General features: G+C 37.3%; 1 long non-coding RNA gene across 1 annotated transcript in view; it reads left to right on the top strand.

The window, feature by feature from the left end:
* The window catches only part of LOC116755868, a 73,243-nt gene extending 63,590 nt beyond the window's left edge, over positions 1–9,653 (top strand). The window contains exons 3-4 of the long non-coding RNA XR_004350487.1: positions 9,070–9,247; positions 9,564–9,653. This is a non-coding gene — a long non-coding RNA (uncharacterized LOC116755868). The remainder of the gene's footprint in view (positions 1–9,069; positions 9,248–9,563) is intronic.
* Positions 9,654–14,121: the final 4,468 nt, after the last annotated feature.

Genomic DNA, 14,121 nt, shown 5'->3' with positions numbered 1-14,121 from the left:
CTTTTAATTTTTTTTTTTTTTGCGGTACACGGGACTCTCACTGCTGTGGCCTCTCCCGTTGCGGAGCACAGGCTCCGAACGTGCCGGCTCAGCGGCCATGGCTCACAGGCCCAGCCGCTCCGCGGCATGTGGGAAGCCGCGGCATGTGGGATCCTCCCAAACCGGGACACGAACCCGCGCCCCCTGCATTGGCAGGCGGACTCTCAACCACTGCGCCACCAGGGAAGCCCTGGGCTTTTAATTTTTAAAAAAATTTTATTTATTTACTTTTGGCTGTGTTGGGTCTTCGTTGTTGCACATGGGCTTTCTCTAGTTCTGGTGAGTGGAGGCTACTCTTCGTTTTGGTGTGTGGGCTTCTCATTGTGATGGCTTGTCTTTGTTGCAGAGCACGGGCTCTAGGTGCACGGGATTTAGTAGCTAAGGCATGCAGGCTCAGTAGTTGTGGATCACGGGCTTAGTTGCTCTGCGGCATGTGGGATCTTCCCAGACCAGGGCTCTAACCCATGTCCCCAGCATTGGCAGGCAGATTCTTAACCACTGTGCCACCAGGGAAGTCCCTCTGTTTATTTTATAATTTTCCTAATTAAATTTTTTACTTTGAATGTAATTTTGTCTATGTTGTGTATGGATATCAGTTTATTTTGTAATAACTGGAAATTAAAGCAACATCTGACAATTTGTTCTCACCATTCTAATAATATATCTATATTATATTTTATATTCTCATAAATCTTGGATCCATTTCTAGGTTTTCTATTTTATATCTCTAATAGCCACACCCACTGCCGGATCTGTATTACAGTTTAAAAATACTCGTTTTGTAGTGCATTTTGATATCTTTAATGACAAATGTCCCCACTCCTTGTTCTTCTCTATTGTGTATTCTTCTTATGGCTCCCAACTATATTTTTTGAAATGAAATTTGGGTCAGTTTACCACTTTGAAAAATCTTCATTGTAATTTTTAATAGTCTGTATAAAATTTTAGATTAATTTAAGAGAGAATTCACACTCTTACTTGTTTGAGTCTTATCTAGAAACATGAGTGTCTCAGGGATATTCAAGTCTTCTTTCACAGTTTTCTTTATAGAGGTTCTGTACATATTTTCCGTAAGATGTAATTTTATTCCAGCTATTATTTCTATACATGAATACCATAGATTTTGAAATTTGCTTACCTTTTCAAATTCTGTCATTCTATTATCTTTGAACAATTTTAGTTAAATTTTCAATATTTTTATTTATTATTCAATAAATATTTCAACTCCTACTAAGTTCCAGAAAGTATTAGCCATTCAGGACAGAGTGTTAAATAAGAAGAGACGTGGTGGAGGGACCTTCAGGATGGCAGAGGATTAAGACGTGGAGATCACCGTCCTCCCCACAAATACATGAGAAATAAATCTACGTGTGGAACAACTCCTACAGAACACCTACTGAACACGGGCAGAAGACTTCAGACTTGCCAGAAGGCAAGAAACTCCACACATACCTGGGTAGGGAAAAGGAAAAAGAAAAAACACAGACAAAAGAATAGGGGCAGGACCTGCACCTCTGGGAGGGAGCTGTGATGGAGGAAAAGTTCCACACACTAGGAAGACCCTTCACTGGTGGAGACGGGGGGTGGGCTGGGAGGAAGCTTTGGAGCCGTGGAGGAGAGCGCAGCAACAGGGGTACAGAGGGCAAAGCGGAGAGATTCCCGCACAGAGGATGGGTGCCGGTCAACACTCAACAGCCTGAGAAGCTTGTCTGCTAACCCACTGGGGTGGGTGGGGGCTGGGAGCCGAGGCTCCAGGTTTGGAGGTGAGACCCCAGGGAGAGGACTGGGGTTGGCTGTGTGAACACAGCCTGAAGGGGGCTAATGTGCCACAGCTAGCTGTGAGGGAGTCCAGGGAAAAATCTGGAACTGCCTAAGAAACAAGAGACCATTGTTTCACGGTGCACAAGGAGAGGGGATTCAGAACACCACCTAAAGGGTCTCCAGAGACAGGTGTGAGCCACGGATATCAGTGCAGACACCAGAGACAGGCATGAAACACAGAGGTTGCTGCTGCAGCCACCAAGAATCCTGTGTGCAAGCACAAGTCACTATACAAACATCCCCTCCCAGGAGCCTGTGCAGCCCACCACGGCCAGGGTTCCGAGATCCAGGGACAAGTTTCCGGGAGATCACGTGGCACACCTCAGGATGTTACAGCATCATGCTGGCCTCTGTGGCCGCAGGCTCACCCCACATTCTGTACCCCTCCCTCCCCTCGGCCTGAGTGAGCCAGAGGCCCCTAATCAGCTGCTAATTTAACCCCATCCTGTCTGGGCAGGGAACGGATGCCCTAAGACAACCTACACTCAGAGGTGGGTCCAAATCCAAAGCTGAACCCCGGGAGCTGTGCAAACAAAGAAGAGAAAGGGAAATTTCTCCCAGCAGCCTCAGGAGCAGCGGATTAAATCTCCACAATCAACTTGATGTACCCTGCATCTGTGGAATACCTGAACAGACAAGGAATCATCCCACAATTGAGGCGGTGGACTTTCGAAGCAATTGTAGACTTGGGATTTGCTTTCTGCATCTAATTTGTTTCTGCTTTTATGTTTATCTTAGTTTAGTTTTTAGAGCTTATTATCATTGGTAGATTTGTTTATTGATTTGGTTACTCTTCCTTTTTTTAAATATATACATTTTTTTTCCTTTTCTCTTTTTGTGAGAGTGTATGTGTATGCTTCTTTGTGTGATTTTGTCTGTATAGCTTAGTTTTATCATTTCTCCTAGGGTTCTGTCTGTCTGGGTTTTTCTGTTTTTTTTTTTATTACTATAGTTTTTAGTGCTTGTTATCATTGGTGGATTTGTTATTTGATTTGGTTGCTCACTTCTTTCTTTTTCTTTTACTTTTTACTTTTATTATTTTTAATAATATTTTCTTATTTTTTAGTTTAATAACTTTATTTTATTTTACTTATTTATTTTTCTTTCTCACTTTTCTTCTGAGCCGTGTGGCTGACAGGGTCTTGGTGCTCCGGCCGGGTGTCAGGCCTGAGCCTCTGAGGTGGGAGAGCTGAGTTCAGGACAATGGTCCACCAGAGACCTCCCAGCCCCATGTAATATCACATGGTGAAAGGTCTCCCAGAGATCGCCATCTCAATGCTAAGACCCAGCTCCACTCAGAGACCAGCAAGCTACAGTGCTGGACACCCCATGCCAAACAACATGGCATAAAATCATAATAAGTTCACAGACACCCCAAAACACACCACCAGGGGCAGTCCTGCCCATCAGAAAGACAATATCTAGCCTCATCCACCAGAGCACAAGCACCAGTCCCCTCCACCAGGAAGCCTCCACAACCCACTGAACCAAAGTTAGCCACTGGGCACAGACACCATAAACAATGGGAACTATGAAATTGCAGCCTGTGAAAAGGAGACCCCAAACACAGTAAGTTAAGCAAAATGAGAAGACAGAAAAACACACAGCAGATGAAGTAGCAAAATAAAAACCCACCACATGAAACAAATGAAGAGGAAATAGGCAGTCTACCTGGAAAAGAATTCAGAGTAATGATAGTAAGGATGATCCAAAATCTTGGAAATAGAATGGAGAAAATACAAGAAACGTTTAACAAGGACCTACAAGAACTAAAGAGCAAACAAACAGTGATGAACAACACAATAAATGAAATTAAAAATACTCTAGAAGGAATCAATAACAGAATAACTGAGGCAGAAGAAGGGATAAGTGAGCTGGAAGATAAAATGGTGGAAATAACTTCCAGGGAGCAGAATAAAGAAAAAGGAATGAAAAGAATTGAGGACAGTCTCAGAGACTTCTGGAACAACATTAAACACACCAACATTTGAATTATAGGGATCCTAGAGAAGAAGAGCAAAAGAAAGGGTCTGAGAAAATATTTGAAGAGATTATAGTCGTAAAGTTCCCTAACATGGGAAAGGAAATAGTCAATCAAGTCCAGGAAGCACAGAGAGTACTATACAGGATAAACCCAAAGAGAAACATGCCAAGACACATATTAATCAAACTATCAAAATACAATACAAAGAAAAAATATTAAAAGCAGAAAGAGAAAAGCAACAAATAACATACAAGGGCATCCCCATACGGTTAACAGCTGATTTTTGAGCAGAAGCTCTGGAAGCCAGAAGGGAGTGACAGGACATATTTAAAGTGATGAAAGGGAAAAACCTACAACCAAGATTACACTAGCCAGCAAGGATCTCATTCAGATTCAATGGAGAAATTAAACACTTTACAGATAAGCAAAAGCTAAGAGAATTCAGCACCACCAAACCAGCTTTACAACAAATGCTAAAGGAACTTCTCTAGGCAGGAAACACAAGGGAAGGAAAAGACCTACAATAACAAACCCAAAACAATTAAGAAAATGGGAATAAGAACATACATATCGATAATTGACCTTAAATGTAAATGGATTAAATGCTCCAACCAGAAGACATAGACTGGCTGAATGGATACAAAAACAAGACCCATATATATGCTGTCTACAAGGGACCCACTTCAGACCTAGGGACACATACAGACTGAAAGTGAGGGGATGGAAAAAGATATTCCATGCAAATGGAAATCAAAAGAAAGCTAGAGTAGCAATTCTCATATCAGACAAAATAGACTTTAAAATAAAGACTATTACAAGAGACAGAGAAGGACAAAACATAATGATCAAGGGATCAATTCAAGAAGAAGATATAACAATTTCAAATATTTATGCACCCAACATAGGAGCACCTCAATATATAAGGCAAACGCTAACAGCCATTAAAGGGGAAATTGACCATAACACAATAATAGTAGGGGACTATAAAACCCCACTGTGGCCAATGGACAGATCATCCAAAATGAAAATAAATAAGTGTGGAATTTCCGTATGTATGAAATTAAAATCGATTTTCTCCTTTAAAAAAAAGAAAATAAAAAAGGAAACAAAGGTTTAAATGATACATTAAACAAGATGGACTTAACTGTTATTTATAGGACATTCCATCCAAAAACAACAGAATACACTTTCTTCTCAAGTGCTCATGGAACATTCTCCAGCATAGATCATATCTTGGGTCACAAATCAAGCCTTGGTAAATTTAAGAAAATTGAAATTGTATCAGGTATCTTTTCTGACCACAATGCTATGAGACTAGATATCAATTAAAGGAAAAAAATCTGTAAAAAATACTAACACATGGAGGCTATTCAATACACTACTAAATAACCAAGAGGTCACTGAAGAAATCAAAGAGGAAATCAAAAAATACCTAGCAACAAATGACAGTGAAAACATGACAACCCAAAACCTATGGGATGCAGCAATAGCAGTTCTAAGAGGGAAGTTTATAGCAATACAATCCTATCTTAAGAAACAGAAACATCTCAAATAAACAACCTAACCTTACACATAAAGCAATTAGAGAAAGAAGAACAAAAGAACCTACAAAGTTAGCTGAAGGAAAGAAATCAAAAAGATCAGATCCAAAATAAATGAAAAAGAAATGAAGGAAATGATAGCAAAGCTCAATAAAACTAAAAGCAGGTCCTTTGAAAAGATAAATAAAATTGATAAACCATTAGCCAGACGCATCAAGAAAAAAAGGGAGAAGACTCAAATCAATAGAAATAGAAATGAAAAAGAGTAAGTAACAACTGACACTACAGAAATACAAAGGATCATGAGAGATTACTACAAGCAACTATATGCCAATAAAATGGACAACCTGGAAGAAATGGACAAATTCTTAGAAAAGCACAATCTTCCAAGACTGAACCAGGAAGAAATAGAAAATATAAATAGACCAATCACAAGCACTGAAATTGAAACTGTGATTAAAATTTTCCAACTAACAAAAGCCTAGGACCAGATTGCTTCACAGGCAAATTCTTTCAAACATTTAGAGAAGAGTTAACACCTATCCTTCTCAAACTCTTCCAAAACATAGCAGAGGGAGGAACACTCCCAAACTCATTCTACGACACCCCCATCACCCTGATACCAAAACCAGACAAAGATGTCACAAAGAAAGAAAACTACAGGCCAATATCACTGATGAATATAGGTGCAAAAATCCTCAACAAAATACTAGCAAACAGAATCCAGCAGCACATTAGAAGGATCATACACCATGATCAAGTGGGGTTATCCCAGGAATGCAAGGATTTTCCATATACACAAATCAATCAGTGTGACACACTATATTGACACACTGAAGGAGAAAAACCATATGATCTTCTCAATGGATGCATAAAAAACTTTTGACAAAATTCAACACCTATTTATGATAAAAACCCTACAGAAAGTAGGCATAGAGAGAACTTACATCAACATAATAAAGGCCGTATATGACAGACCCACAGGCAGCATCTTTCTCAATGGTGAAAAACTGAAACCATTTACACTAAGATCAGCAACAAGACAAGGTTGCCCATTCTCACCATTATTATTCAACGTAATTTTGGAAGTTTTAGCCACAGCCATCAGAGAAGAAAAAGAAAGAAAAGGAATCCAAATCGGAAAAGAAGTAAAGCTGTCACTGTTTGCAGATGACATGATACTATACATAAAGAATTCTAAAGATGCTACCAGAAAACAACTAGAGCTAATCAATGAATTTGGTAAAGTAGCAGGATACAAAATGAATGCACAGAAATCTCTTGCATTCCCATAGACTAATGATGAAAAATCTGACGGAGAAATTCAGGAAACACTCCCATTTACTATTGCAACAACAAAAAAAAATAAAATCTCTAGGACTAAACCTACCTAAGGAGACAACAGACCTGTATGCAGAAAACTATAAGACACTGATGAAAGAAATTAAAGATGATACAAACTGATGGAGAGATATACCATGTTCTTGGATCAGAAGAATCAACATTGTGAAAATGAGTATACTATCCAAAGCAATCTACAGATTCAGATCTTTCCCTATCAAACTACCAATGACATTTTTCACAGAAGTAGAACAAAACATTGTACAATTTTTATGGAAACACAAAAGACCCCGAATAGCCAAAGCAATCTTGCAAAAGAAAACAGAGCTGGAGGAATCAGGCTCCGTGACTTCAGACTATACTACAAAGGTACAGTAATCAAAACAGTATGGTACTGGCACAAAAACAGAAATATGGATCAATGGAACAGATAGAAGTCCCAGAGATGAACCCATACACATATGGTCACCTTATCTTTGACAAAGGAGGCAAGAATATGCAATCGAGAAAAGACATCCTCTTCAATAAGTGAGAGAGTGGCATGGACAGATATACACTACCAAATGTAAAATAGATAGGTAGTGGGAAACAGCCTCATAGCACAGGGAGATCACCTCAGTGTTTAGTGTCCACCTAGAGGGGTGGGATAGGGAGGGTGGGAGGGAGGTGCAGGAGGGAGAGCATATGGGGATATATGTATATATATAGCTGATTCACTTTGTTATACAGCAGAAAGTAACACAATATTGTAATGCAGTTATACTACAATAGAGATGTTAAAAATAAAAAGAAGAGACATGGTTCTTGCCCTTGGATAGATAATTATATCGTTTTGAAATGATTACATTTTCCTTTCCAATTATTTTTCTTATTTTTATTATTCTATCGATTGACTTAGATCTCCAATCCAATATAGAAAAACAAAGGATAAGCTTCATCTTTCTTTTATTTATAACATTTGAACAAATATGTCTAATATTTCTCATTAGGTGTGATGTTTGCTGCTAGAGTCTGATTTTTGAAAACTCTATTATGTTAAGGAATTTTCCTTCTGCATTCTGTTTATAAAAGGTTTATAATCACAAATGTTGAATTTCATTAAAGCCCACTTAATTGTTAATGTAATTAACATGTTAAACCATCCTTGAATTCCTGGAATAAACCCCACTTGGTAATTTCAGAGTGTTCTATTTTTATCCTGCTTGACAGAATCTAATAATGTTTTATTTAGGATTCTTGTATCTTTAGGAATAAAAAGATTGATCTATAGTTTTCTTTTACTGTGATCTTTTTTAGGTTTGATATTAAAATTATGCTAACCTCAAAGTGAATGGGAAAGTTTCCCAGAGCTCTGTTTTTAAAGACATATTTATTTAATAAATATTTTCAAAAGCAGAGTAATTTTCTTGCCTTTGAAAGTTTGAAAGAGTTCACAGACATAATTAGCCATATTTATTCTTTAATGATGTCCCTTTGATACCTATTCAATTTTATCTTTGGTTATTGATCTGCTCATTACTTGTTTTCTTAAGAACCAACTTGGGAACATACTTTTTCCCTTGAAAATCATCCATCTATTTTATTAAATGTATTGGAATAAAGCAGCATTTATTATTCATTTGTGAGTTTTAAAATGTCTTCCGGACCTGTGATTTTCATCACCCTCTCAATCCTCGTTTATTTGTGTTTTCACTCCTTGAACCTTTGTTAAATTTCTCAGAAGGCTATTTATTGGGGTTATGCTTTTCAGTGGTATAAATACATTTTTCACTGTCTATAATTCTTTGATCGTTGATATTTATTGTAGAGAAGAAGAAGACACCTGGGTTTAATTTTTTACCTTAAAAGTAAAAGCTAAGATGTAACTATTTGAACAGACAACAGAGTAAACAGGAACGGAATAGGGAGCTGTAAAGGTGTATCTGAGGGAGTTGATCAGAAATAACTAATTTGGGGGCCAAATGTAGACCCACTGTATCTGTGCAGAGAGGATAGGATTTACCAGAGCCCATGTCTGGTAAATTATGTGGATAGTTTCTATGTAAGACCATAGACACTCATAGCATGCAGGAATTGGCTAGAAAATTACTCCCATTTCCTCATTATCTAGATGCAGAAACTAAGCTACAAAGAGTTGAAGTGACTTACTCTAAGTTACACAGCATGCTAATTAGATGATTGAGGACTACTTAATACAATAGAGTTATTTGCACTATACAACACTTTTTTTGTTTTAAAAGAAAATATATATTTAGGTTAATAGGAAGAAATGCAGGGACACTTCTGTAAATGTTTTATAAATATTGTTTAGATACGATGCCAGACTTCGTCTTCATTTCCTAGGTGAAGAACTAGAGACATAGAGGATTGAGGAAGAGCAAGTCATGACCCAACTCAAGTCTGAAACCTCTTTCTGTTGATTGCCTTACCTGTCAGTAACTCAATAAGCAACATTGCCTCTTTCAACAATCAATGAACGGAAATGCTATGAGGAAACAAATTGAGAGAAATCTTCATTCTTGTAAGTATTCACAGAAAAGACTTTAATTGTTGCTATTCTTTTACTTATTGAAATAGGGGAAATTAAAAGAATGATAATACTCAGTGCTTGCAAGAATCCAGGGAAATTGAGGCCCATATATTATTGTAAAATAACAATCTTTGGAAAGACAAACTAGCCAACTAAGGAAAAATGCTATATGAATGAAGGTACTTGTTGTGGCAGTGTCTAATGACGAAAGACTTGAAGCAACAGAATTACTCAGAGGGGAAGGTCTAAGTAAATTGTGGTACACATGAGAATATTGTATAGCTAATGAAAATATCCTTGTCATCAGGAATACAAGCATGAAACAATGCCCATACCTCCGTGTACTCACTTCTCTACACTTGGCTCAGTCAGCTCCATGCACACTGAAATGAAGGTAAAGGCCAGCTAGACTCCTTTTTTATTTTTATTTTTTCAATTGAGGTATCATTGATGTACAATATTGTGTAAGTTTCAAGTGTAGAACATAGTTGTTCATGATTTTTAAAGGGTTTATTCCATTTGTATTTATTATGAAATATTGGCTATATTCCCTGTGTTGTATAACCAGCTAGACTCTTATCCCGGGACTTTGGGAAGAATCTGCTTCCAGGCTCATTCATGTTGTTGGTAGAATTCAGTATTTTGCATTTGCAGGACTGAGATTTTCATCTTCTTTCTGGCTGTTTGCTGGGGGGTTCACTGTCATCTCTAGAGGCTTCTCCGAGGTCCTTCCATGTGGCCCCCTCCATCTGAGCATTAGAGAACCTCCCTTATGTTGTTCCTCACTTTCTCTTTTGCTACCAACTGGAGAAAACTCTGCTTTTATTGGGCTCATGTGATTAGGTTAGGCCCATATGCGTAATCTTTCTGTCTTAGGGTCAATGTCTGCAAAATTCCTCTTGCCACATAACATAACATAATCATGGAAATCAAACCAAGGAGCAAAGGGTACCATGGGGTCATATTAAAATTCTACCTGCCATGCCACAGATTGGGCTCGTTCTCTCACTTCCTTTAGGTCTTTTCTCAGTTGTTAACTTTTCAGCAAAGTGTCTCCTGGAATCTATCTAAAATTTCAACTGCTCCCCTTATCCCCACCCAAACTTCTACCCCCTTTGCCTGTTTGTCTTTTTTTTTAATTTCTTCTTTAGCACTTATCATCTAATGTACAATATGTCTTACTTATTTATATTGTTTGTTATCTGTCTTCTCCAGCACATGTAATCTCAAAGAGATCAGGGACTTTGCTGTTCTCTGCCATATGTAGTTCTCACTGGTAGAATGGTGCCTGGAACATAACAAATACTCAGTAAATATGCGTTTAATGAGTGAATAAATGATACAAAATTATATAGAGTATGATTACAATTATTTAAAAATATGAATGCATGTAAACACAATTAAAATAGTATTGTTAAGATGGTAAGATTTTAATAGCTTAAAATCTATTTCCCAAGCTTTGCACTATTTTTATATTGACATAACAAAGAAAAGACCCCATAGAAGGGGCTGTTCTCTGGATAGTGGGAATTAGCCAAGTATGACATACCTTGTGAGCAGGTACTTTTGAGGTAATGCTAAGGACTCAGCAGCTCACCATAGGCAGAAAAACATGTCAGAGGCGATGTGGAAGAGGAGAAAGAGCATGGGAGATGGAATTGCAAAGACCTGGATTTGAGTCTCTCTTCAAGTATTTATGAGTTGGGTGACTTGAAGAGTCACGTAACCCCTCTGAGCCTATTTTCTCACTATATAAATGAGAACACGTAACTACTTTCATCATTGGGTTGCCATAAGGATCATGTAAGATGCTCAGTATTACTTTGATTCATGTCATCCAGCCTATTCACCCTTGTGATGGCCAAGGGAAAGGCTTCTCATGCTTTACCAACTTCTCTTCTTCATCTAACTTGTGTGCAGTTGCAGAAAAGGACTTTCTTATTAGGGTAGGTTGATTTTCCCATGAAAGGAATATCACCGATTTTTTTTAAAAGCAATATTGGTTTCCAATAATTGTAACTAGCTTAAAATAACAGAAACAGAAATTCCTATGTGGATAACAAAATTTCCCTTTGAGTTCCAAAGGATCTCCTGGCACTCTCAAATTATTGTACCTTGAAATTGTTTCAATAACTGCATTCTTTACGACAGGAGTTTGAATATCAAATATTGGTCACTGCAAGAATATTAAATTTTTAATCAGAAATAGGGAAAAATGACTTTAAGTTCTGATACTATCAGTTTCTCATTATTTGACCTTGAACCATTCACCTTACTTCTCTTTGCCTTCTGGTACATTTTGAGAATCCTTGCATGCATAAACAAATGACTCTTTGTGGAAAGATAATTCCCATAGCAATAAAAGTGATTACATTTTAAGCATCTAGGATATTCCACGCGCAGTGCTGTATTCTTTACATGCATTATCTTAAAAGCTCAAAACAAGTCAACCAGCTGATATCATTGTCTCCATTTTATCCACAAGAAAGCTGAGGCTTAGAGAGATCAAATAAATTCTTGAGAGTAGCACAACAAAATGCTAGAATTGATCTCCTGCTATAATCTCTTAACATCATTTTGCATTTGGATTATTCTTTTCAATGCATTTACTCTCTGGCCCAATTTTGTGTCAAAGAGGATTTGGTTCAACATTCTATGCCTTTATCTAAGTCTTCAATTAAAAAAGAAATTAACACAAGTTTGTTTATTCCTTGCTACACCCCAGGTACCTAGCACACCTATTAGGTAGTAGGTGTTCAATAAATGACTTTTGAATGAATGAATGAATAATGTGGTGCAAAGACAAAGCTCTGTGCCATGTCTCCCTTGACATACAGTAGTATTGGCCCTTTCAGTTACAAATCTATTAGATTTTGTTGTTAAGATATCCTCATTTTTGTACTTTTATCTGTAATTACTAGAGGGAGACATTGTGAAATGTTTTGGTGTGGTCGGGTACACTATGTCTTTAGTTTCCCCCAAATTATACTATATCTATAGTTTCCCCAAAATCTACCATTCCGATAATCTTATTTTACAAAAAGGAAAGCTTAGGATGTATCTCGTTTTTCATGAACATATTATTTTTCTCATCTTTCTTCTCTTAGAGTTCACAAATATTCAACTTTATCATTTGACCCAGAAAGCTACTTGGGATAGATATTAAGCACAATATATATTTTTGCAGCATGTTCCTTTTGGTGAGGCAAGATAGTATTTTCTATCTTAATTCTTATAAGATTTTTGGCAGAATTTTGAGGCTACATTTGGGAAGTTCTCTTAACAACAAAAACAGCAATAACCGTATATTCCAAAAGTTGTGTTTTATAAACGCTGCATAGACACCTGACTTACATTATCTAATTTAATTTCCCCCAAATCTATGAAGTAGGCATGAATATCTGAAATTTACAGATCAGGAATCCAAGACCCAAAGAGCTAACTATTTGCCCAAAGTCACCCATATGGTAAGTAGTAATCAGGATTCAAAGCCAGGTCTCAAACTCCAAAGACTGTGTTTTTAATGAGTATATATGTTGCCCTTTATAACTTTTCAAGGCCAGGAAACATATTAAAAACATCCTAATTTTTTCTTGTGATCACTTCACCTGTGTTTGGCTTCAATTTTCTTGTTTTATTTGGATTAGGCTAGGTTATGCTGCAGTGACAAATAGCATCAATTATATTTTACTGTTGCATTTATGTATCAAAATGGGTTTACACGATTGCAATGACTGGAAGATCATGCTGGAAAGACATGCACAGGCAATTAACTATTTTAAACTCAAAATGATACATATCACTTCTAGTGACATATCATTGGCCAAAGCAAATCGCATAGCCAAGCCAAACTTCTAGCGGTAGGGAATCACAACCCTCCATTGTATCAGGAAGGAGAGAACAAGCTATCAGTGAACACTGGTAGTGTCTCCACATATCCACGTATTTTCTGCCCTTTTCAGAGTTGAAAATATTCTCTCTTCTTTTAACATTTTTCTTGGGGTGTAGTCGGTTTACAATGTTGTGTTAGTTTCAGGTGTAGAGCAAAGTGAATCTGCTATAAATATACGTATACCCACTCTTTTTTAGACTCTTTTCCCATATAGGCCATTACAGAGTATTGAGTAGAATTCCCTGTGCTATACAGTAAGTCCTTATTAGTTATCTATTTTATATATAGTAGTGTGTATTTGTCAATCCCAATCTTCCAGTTTATCCCTCCCCCACCTTAACCCCTGGTAACCATAAGCTTGTTTTCTACATCTGTAACTCTATTTCTGTTTTGTAGATAAGTTCATTTGTAGTCTTTTTTTTTTTTTTTTTGACTCCACATATAAGTGATATCATATGATATTTGTCTTTCTCTGTCTGACTTACTTCACTCAGTATGACAATCTCTAGGTCCATCCATGTTGCTGCAAATGGCATTATTTCATCCTTTTTTATGGCTGAGTAATAGACATTTCTCCAAAGAAGACATACAGATGGTTAAAAAGCACATCAAAAGATGCTCAACATCACTAACTACCAGAGAAATGCAAATCAAAACTTCACTGAGGTATCACCTCACACCAATCAGAATGGCCATTGTCAAAAAATCTACAAAAAGTAAATGCTGGAGAGGGTGTGGAGAAAAGGGAAGCCTCCAACACTGTTGGTGGGAATGTAAACTGGCAGAACCACTAGGCAGAACAGTATGGAGGTTCCTTAGAAAACTAAAAATAGAGCTACCATATGACCCAGTAATCCCACTCTTGGGCATATATCCGGAGAAAACCATAATTTAAAAAGATACATTCACCCCCAATGTTCACTGCAACACTGTTTACAATAGCCAGGACATGGAAGCAACCTAAATGTCCATC

The sequence above is a fragment of the Phocoena sinus genome, chromosome 6, assembly GCF_008692025.1.
Source record: "Phocoena sinus isolate mPhoSin1 chromosome 6, mPhoSin1.pri, whole genome shotgun sequence".
NCBI lineage: Eukaryota > Metazoa > Chordata > Mammalia > Artiodactyla > Phocoenidae > Phocoena > Phocoena sinus.
This window is presented reverse-complemented; position numbering and strand designations above follow the sequence as displayed.